The following is a 7,836-nucleotide window of genomic DNA, read 5'->3' on the forward strand; positions in this document are numbered from 1 at the left end:
AGTGACCTCTTGACCTGTGCTGCGTCAGTGACCTCTTGATCTGTGATGCATCAGTGACCTCTTGACCTGTGATGCATCAGTGACCTCTTGACCTGTGATGCGTCAGTGACCTCTTGACCGGTGATGCGTCAGTGACCTCTTGACCTGTGATGCGTCAGTGACCTCTTGACCGGTGATGCATCAGTGACCTCTTGACCTGTGATGCATCAGTGACCTCTTGACCTGTGATGCGTCAGTGACCTCTTGACCGGTGATGCGTCAGTGACCTCTTGACCTGTGATGCGTCAGTGACCTCTTGACCGGTGATGCGTCAGTGACCTCTTGACCTGTGATGCGTCAGTGACCTCTTGACCGGTGATGCGTCAGTGACCTCTTGACCTGTGATGCGTCAGTGACCTCTTGATCTGTGATGCATCAGTGACCTCGCGACCTGTGATGCGTCAGTGACCTCGTGACCTCGTGACCTGTGATGCGTGAGTGACCTCTTGACCTGTGATGCGTCAGTGACCTCTTGACCGGTGATGCGTCAGTGACCTCTTGACCTGTGATGCGTCAGTGACCTCTTGACCTGTGATGCGTCAGTGACCTCTTGATCTGTGATGCATCAGTGACCTCGCGACCTGTGATGCGTCAGTGACCTCTTGACCTGTGATGCGTCAGTGACCTCGCGACCTGTGATGCGTCAGTGACCTCTTGACCTGTGATGCGTCAGTGACCTCGTGACCTCGTGACCTGTGATGCGTCAGTGACCTCTTGACCTGTGATGCGTCAGTGACCTCTTGACCTGTGCTGCGTCAGTGACCTCGTGACCTGTGATGCGTCAGTGACCTCTTGACCTGTGCTGCGTCAGTGACCTCTTGACCTGTGATGCGTCAGTGACCTCTTAACCTGTGATGCGTCAGTGACCTCGCGACCTGTGATGCGTCAGTGACCTCTTGACCTGTGATGCGTCAGTGACCTCTTGACCTGTGATGCGTCAGTGACCTCGTGACCTCGTGACCTGTGATGCGTCAGTGACCTCTTGACCTGTGATGCGTCAGTGACCTCTTGATCTGTGATGCATCAGTGACCTCGCGACCTGTGATGCGTCAGTGACCTCTTGACCTGTGATGCGTCAGTGACCTCTTGACCTGTGATGCGTCAGTGACCTCTTGACCTGTGATGCGTCAGTGACCTCGTCATCTGTGCTGCGTCAGTGACCTCTTGACCTGTGTTGCGTCAGTGACCTCGCGACCTGTGATGCGTCAGTGACCTCTTGACCTGTGATGCGTCAGTGACCTCTTGACCTGTGATGCGTCAGTGACCTCTTGATCTGTGTTGCGTCAGTGACCTCGCGACCTGTGATGCGTCAGTGACCTCTTGACCTGTGATGCGTCAGTGACCTCTTGACCTGTGCTGCATCAGTGACCTCTTGACCTGTGATGCGTCAGTGACCTCTTGACCTGTGATGCGTCAGTGACCTCTTGACCTTTGCGTCAGTGACCTCTTGACCTGTGATGCGTCAGTGACCTCTGGACTTGTGATGCGTCAGTGACCTCTGACCTTGTGATGCGTCAGTGACCTCGTGACCTGTGATGCGTTAGTGACCTCGTGACCTGTGATGCGCCAGTGACCTCAACCTTTGATGTGTCAGTGACCTCGTGACCTGTGATGCGTCAGTGAACTCGTGACCTGTGATGCGTCACTGGCCTCGTGACCCGTGATGTGTCAGTGACCTCGTGACCTGTGATGGGTCAGTGACCTCTTGACCTATGCGTCAGTGACCTCTTGACCTGTGCTGCGTCAGTGACCTCGTCATCTGTGCTGCGTCAGTGACCTCGTCACCTGTGCTGTGTCAGTGACGTCACTACCTGTGATGCGTCAGTGACCTCGTGACCTTTGATGAGTCATTGACCTCTTGAGCTGTGATGCATCAGTTATCTCTTGGCCTTTGATGCGTCAGTGACCTCTTGACCTGTGATTCGTCAGTGACCTCTTGACCTGTGATGCGTCAGTGACCTTGTGACCTGTGATGCGTTAGTGACCTCGTGACCTGTGATGCGCCAGTGACCTCGTGACCTGTGATGCGCCAGTGACCTCAACCTTTGATGTGTCAGTGACCTCGTGACCTGTGATGCGTCAGTGAACTCGTGACCTGTGATGCGTCACTGGCCTCGTGACCCGTGATGTGTCAGTGACCTCGTGATCTGTGATGGATCAGTGACCTCTTGACCTATGATGCGTCAGTGACCTCTTGACCTGTGCTGCGTCAGTGACCTCTTGACCTGTGATGCGTCAGTGACCTTGTGACCTGTGATGCGTTAGTGACCTCGTGACCTGTGATGCGCCAGTGACCTCGTGACCTGTGATGCGCCAGTGACCTCAACCTTTGATGTGTCAGTGACCTCGTGACCTGTGATGCGTCAGTGAACTCGTGACCTGTGATGCGTCACTGGCCTCGTGACCCGTGATGTGTCAGTGACCTCGTGATCTGTGATGGATCAGTGACCTCTTGACCTATGATGCGTCAGTGACCTCTTGACCTGTGCTGCGTCAGTGACCTCGTCATCTGTGCTGCGTCAGTGACCTCACGACCTGTGATGCGTCAGTGACCTCGTGACCTTTGATGAGTCAGTGACCTCGTGACCTGTGATGCGTCAGTGACCTCTTGACCTGTGCTGCGTCAGTGACCTCGTGACCTGTGATACGTCAGTGATCTCTTGATCTGTGTTGCGTCAGTGACCTCGCGACCTGTGATGCGTCAGTGACCTCGTAACCTGTGATGCGTCAGTGACCTCGTCACCTGTTATGCGCCAGTGACCTCGTGATCTGTGATTCGTCAGTAACCTTTTGACCTGTGATCCCTCAGTGACCTCTTGGCCTGTGATGCCTCAGTGAACTCTTGGCCTGTGATGCCTCAGTGACCTCGTGACCTGTGCTTCGTCAGTGGCCTCATGACCTGTGATGAGTCAGTGACCTCGTGATCTGTGATGAGTCAGTGACCTCGTGACCTGTGATGCGTCAGTGATCTCTTGATCTGTTATGCGTCAGTGACCTCGTGACCTGTGATACGTCAGTGACTTCGTGACCTGTGATGCCTTGGTGGCCTCTTGACCTGTGGTGCCTTGGTGACCTCGACCTGTGATGCCTTGGTAACCTCTTGACTTATGATGCCTCGGTGACCTTTTGACTAATAATGCCTAGGTGACCGTCTGACTTATGATGCCTTGGTGACCTGACCTATGGTTTTTAGGGGGGCGGGAAGAAATGGTGATGGGGGCAGTTTTGTAAATAAAGTATCGTACTGTGACGACTCTCCCTCCCCTCCAATCACTTTTTCCCCCTCACTGTTTCTCACCTTATTCCATTCCACCAACTACCACTCCTTCTCACTCCTTTTATTCTTCCTCCCATCATCTCTCCCTCCTCTCCTCCTCCCCCCCCCCCCATTCTCTGGTGAGCCACCGTTATTAGCTGCGTTAATAACTAGAGATCAACTCAGAAGGTCAGAGATATTACAGGTGCCACTGTGGTCTAGACCAGCTGTAGTCTGGACCATTCTGGACCAGCTGTGAGAGAGACCAACTGTGTGAGACACGACACCATCTGTGGGAGAATTGAGCAGCCACAGCTTTCTCTCCTACCACAGACAAACCCTCTTTATAGATTTCAGCACCCACAGCTCTCCTCTTCCACAGACCAGCCAGTGTGTGTGAGCGTCCCGCAGACCGTGGCAGTGGCTGAAGGAGAGAAGATACGCCTGACATGCCGTGTGGACGCCCAGCCTAACCAACATCTCTCCTTCACCTGGTTCTTCAACAACACTCTGGACACCATCGAAGTGGACAGCCACCGTGTTACTGTCCTGCCTGGCCTCAGCATGTTGGACTACACTCCCATGTATGTCTTACACCCTCATATCCAAGTTGTACCCCTATCTCACCTATGGAATTTGTGCATGGGGCTCAACAACAATAAACCATCTCAAACCATTAATTACCCATACAAAAGGCTGCAGTCAGAATGATAAATTCCCACTACAGGCAGCACACTCCAACAATATTCAAAACTCTAAACTTACTCACCTTACAAAACATCCATACTTATTATTGTACCTACTACTATTACTACTACTACTACTATTGTACCTACCTACTACATTTAACTCGGATATAACCCTCTCCTCAAACGTCTCCTTACCAACCTCAACAGAACACATGACCATAACACAAGGCACAGATCACTCTTTGATGTTCCTCGTGTCCATCTCACACTATGCAAAAACTCAATGCACATAAAAGGCCCAAAAATCTGGAATTCATTACCTGTGAATATAAAAGAAACACTGTTTATAAATTCAAGTGTCTTCTTAAAAATCACTTACTCACCCACAACTAAATAAATACTGAATAACTGTATCTCATAAATGTTTAACCTGTGACCCTATCAAACTTTGTTTTTTTAATTACATTACCTAACAGAATACTCCATTCTATTGAATGCTCAGCAACTCAGCAAATGACCATATAACCTGTCTTTGAAATACTCATTTATTCTTAATTGTTATTTGTTCATTATAATTTTTACCACTGAATATATCATTGCTTAGTTAATTTTAAGCCTGCCCATAATGCTCTGCATACAAGGGGCTTTTGGCATGTTACACTTAACCACTGCATTTCTTTGTACATCTATTTATCATGTCCAAATTAATAAAAAATAAATAAATAAATAAATACATCCCAGTATCAAAGTAATACATCGTGGTAACAAAGTAATAAACAATGACATCAATATAATTCTGCATGAGTAGTGTGGTAAGTGTCAGCACAGCCACCCGCGCTACGGCTGCCTCATCAATGTCAAGGTTAGAAGGTCCGAGCAGATCCATGTTGGTTATGGCTCTTCCGGTGTATAAAGTTCTTTGTAGGTCTTCTCAGCTCTGTGACTCACCTGTTCTCTGGGATCAGACAGAGAGCTCATTGTCTTCTCTCACTCATGCCTGCTCTCTGGTATCAGTCAGATAACTCACTCTCCTCGCTCACTACTCTTGTCTTTCTGTATCTTTAATTTTGTTCATTTTATTTCTTTAATTTATATTTGATAATGTGAATTTATTAAGTAAAAAAATTTCAAGATTATTCACCAGGTCGACAGTAATTCACCAGAAATCTGACATCACCCTCATCTTCGTCCTCTCCTCCTCCTCCTCCTCCTCCTCTTTCTTGTCTTCCTATTCTTCCTCCATTTCCTAATCTTCCTCGTCCTCCTATTTCTTGTCTTCATACTCCACCTCTTCCTCAACCTCAACCAAAACTACTACTTCCTCTTCCTCCTTATGCTCATCTTTTCCTTCTTTTCTACAAGACTACGGTGCTCTTCACCAACTACAAGACTGATTATTTCATCTTTTATATATAGTTCTACATTCTAATAGTTCTACATTTTAATTAAGCCATTGGATGGCGAAACATCTATAAATAAAGATACCCAGATGTTGCACATGTGTCTAATTCTTCATGAGTTGGGTATCACGCTCCTGCTACACCACCTACTCTTACAGCGACTCCTTCAGATCAAAGTAAATCTGTCCCCACATCGTATGGATAAATATCATATTTTATATTATTTTGTAATCTTCCCTGGTTATTGGAGATAGGAACTTTGATGATCATTTTCTTTAATGCATCATAAACTGGTTGACAATTTAATGATGCGAGCGTTACAATGAAACTTAGACAAATTTTGTATGTTCAGTGAGGATTCTTGCAGAAACATCATGGAAAAGGTAATTCGCCATGAAAGTCCTCGCTGTGACCTCATGAAAAATATAATTCTCAAAGAGAGTCTTCGCAGTAACATTGTGAAAAGCCAACTCACAGAGAGAGTCCTCGTGGTAACGTAGTTTTAAGCATAAATCTTATAAATTAAGACTGCTTACATTAATTTTTGTCTGTAATAGTTAAAAATAGTTTTTTGTCAGTAGGTAATTCGGGAAAAAAAGTTAGAGTTGTGGGAACGTTAATATATGTAAAAGTGTCAAAAGACTGAACACAACTCCGATGGAGAAATGTGGAAAACGACGAAAAATTTTCAAAGTGTTTTATTTTATTTCGATAATTTTTTATTTTTCTTATGTTAAACACAGCTTCAGTAATTTTTATCTTAAGAATGTTATCTCTAACATCATGGGGACAACTTTCAGGTCTTCTCATCCTTAAGAATACCCATACCAGGGTTGGAATTTTTGGGGCAGCTCTGCCGAAATTAAATCTGATTTTATATATGCCTGTGTTGATACTTTACAGGTTTCTTATCAGTGATGATGCTGGAAAAATATTGTGTACGAACAACTTAAATTAGTTAAGTTTAAACTTAATACTGAAATTAAACATATTGTCCGACTATCGTAAGAGAGTACACAACCCGCACGTAGAAGAGAGGAACTTACGACGGCGTTTCGGTCCGACTTGGTCCAAATTGGACCGAAACGTCGTCGTAAGCTCCTCTCCCCTATGTGCGGGTTATTTGTGTATTGTTCCAGTCACGGTATTGTGAATTTTTATAGATAAGAAAGTGTGAGTCTCATGAGAGTCGTGTGAGATGTATGTTATGTGAGAGTCGTGTGAGATGTATGTTATGTGAGAGTCGTGTGAGATGTATGTTATGTGAGAGTCGTGTGAGATGTATGTTATGTGAGAGTCGTGTGAGATGTATGTTATGTGAGAGTCGTGTGAGATGCATGTTATGTGAGAGTCGTGTGAGATGTATGTTATGTGAGAGTCGTGTGAGATGTATGTTATGTGAGAGTCGTGTGAGATGTATGTTATGTGAGAGTCGTGTGAGATGTATGTTATGTGAGAGTCGTGTGAGATGTATGTTATGTGAGAGTCGTGTGAGATGTATGTTATGTGAGAGTCGTGTGAGATGCATGTTATGTGAGAGTCGTGTGAGATGTATGTTATGTGAGAGTCGTGTGAGATGTATGTTATGTGAGAGTCGTGTGAGATGTATGTTATGTGAGAGTCGTGTGAGATGTATGTTATGTGAGAGTCGTGTGAGATGTATGTTATGTGAGAGTCGTGTGAGATGTATGTTATGTGAGAGTCGTGTGAGATGCATGTTATGTGAGAGTCGTGTGAGATGTATGTTATGTGAGAGTCGTGTGAGATGTATGTTATGTGAGAGTCGTGTGAGATGTATGTTATGTGAGAGTCGTGTGAGATGTATGTTATGTGAGAGTCGTGTGAGATGCATGTTATGTGAGAGTCGTGTGAGATGCATGTTATGTGAGAGTCGTGTGAGATGTATGTTATGTGAGAGTCGTGTGAGATGTATGTTATGTGAAAGTCGTGTGAGATGCATGTTATGTGAGAGTCGTGTGAGATGTATGTTATGTGAAAGTCGTGTGAGATGCATGTTATGTGAGAGTCGTGTGAGATGTATGTTATGTGAGAGTCGTGTGAGATGTATGTTATGTGAGAGTCGTGTGAGATGTATGTTATGTGAGAGTCGTGTGAGATGTATGTTATGTGAGAGTCGTGTGAGATGCATGTTATGTGAGAGTCGTGTGAGATGCATGTTATGTGAGAGTCGTGTGAGATGTATGTTATGTGAGAGTCGTGTGAGATGTATGTTATGTGAGAGTCGTGTGAGATGTATGTTATGTGAGAGTCGTGTGAGATTTATGTTATATGAGAGTCGTGTGAGATGCATGTTATGTGAGAGTCGTGTGAGATGTATGTTATGTGAGAGTCGTGTGAGATGTATGTTATGTGAAAGTCGTGTGAGATTTATGTTATATGAGAGTCGTGTGAGATGTATGTTATGTGAGAGTCGTGTGAGATTTATGTTATA

The sequence above is a fragment of the Cherax quadricarinatus genome, unplaced genomic scaffold, assembly GCF_038502225.1.
Source record: "Cherax quadricarinatus isolate ZL_2023a unplaced genomic scaffold, ASM3850222v1 Contig48, whole genome shotgun sequence".
Lineage (NCBI taxonomy): Eukaryota > Metazoa > Arthropoda > Malacostraca > Decapoda > Parastacidae > Cherax > Cherax quadricarinatus.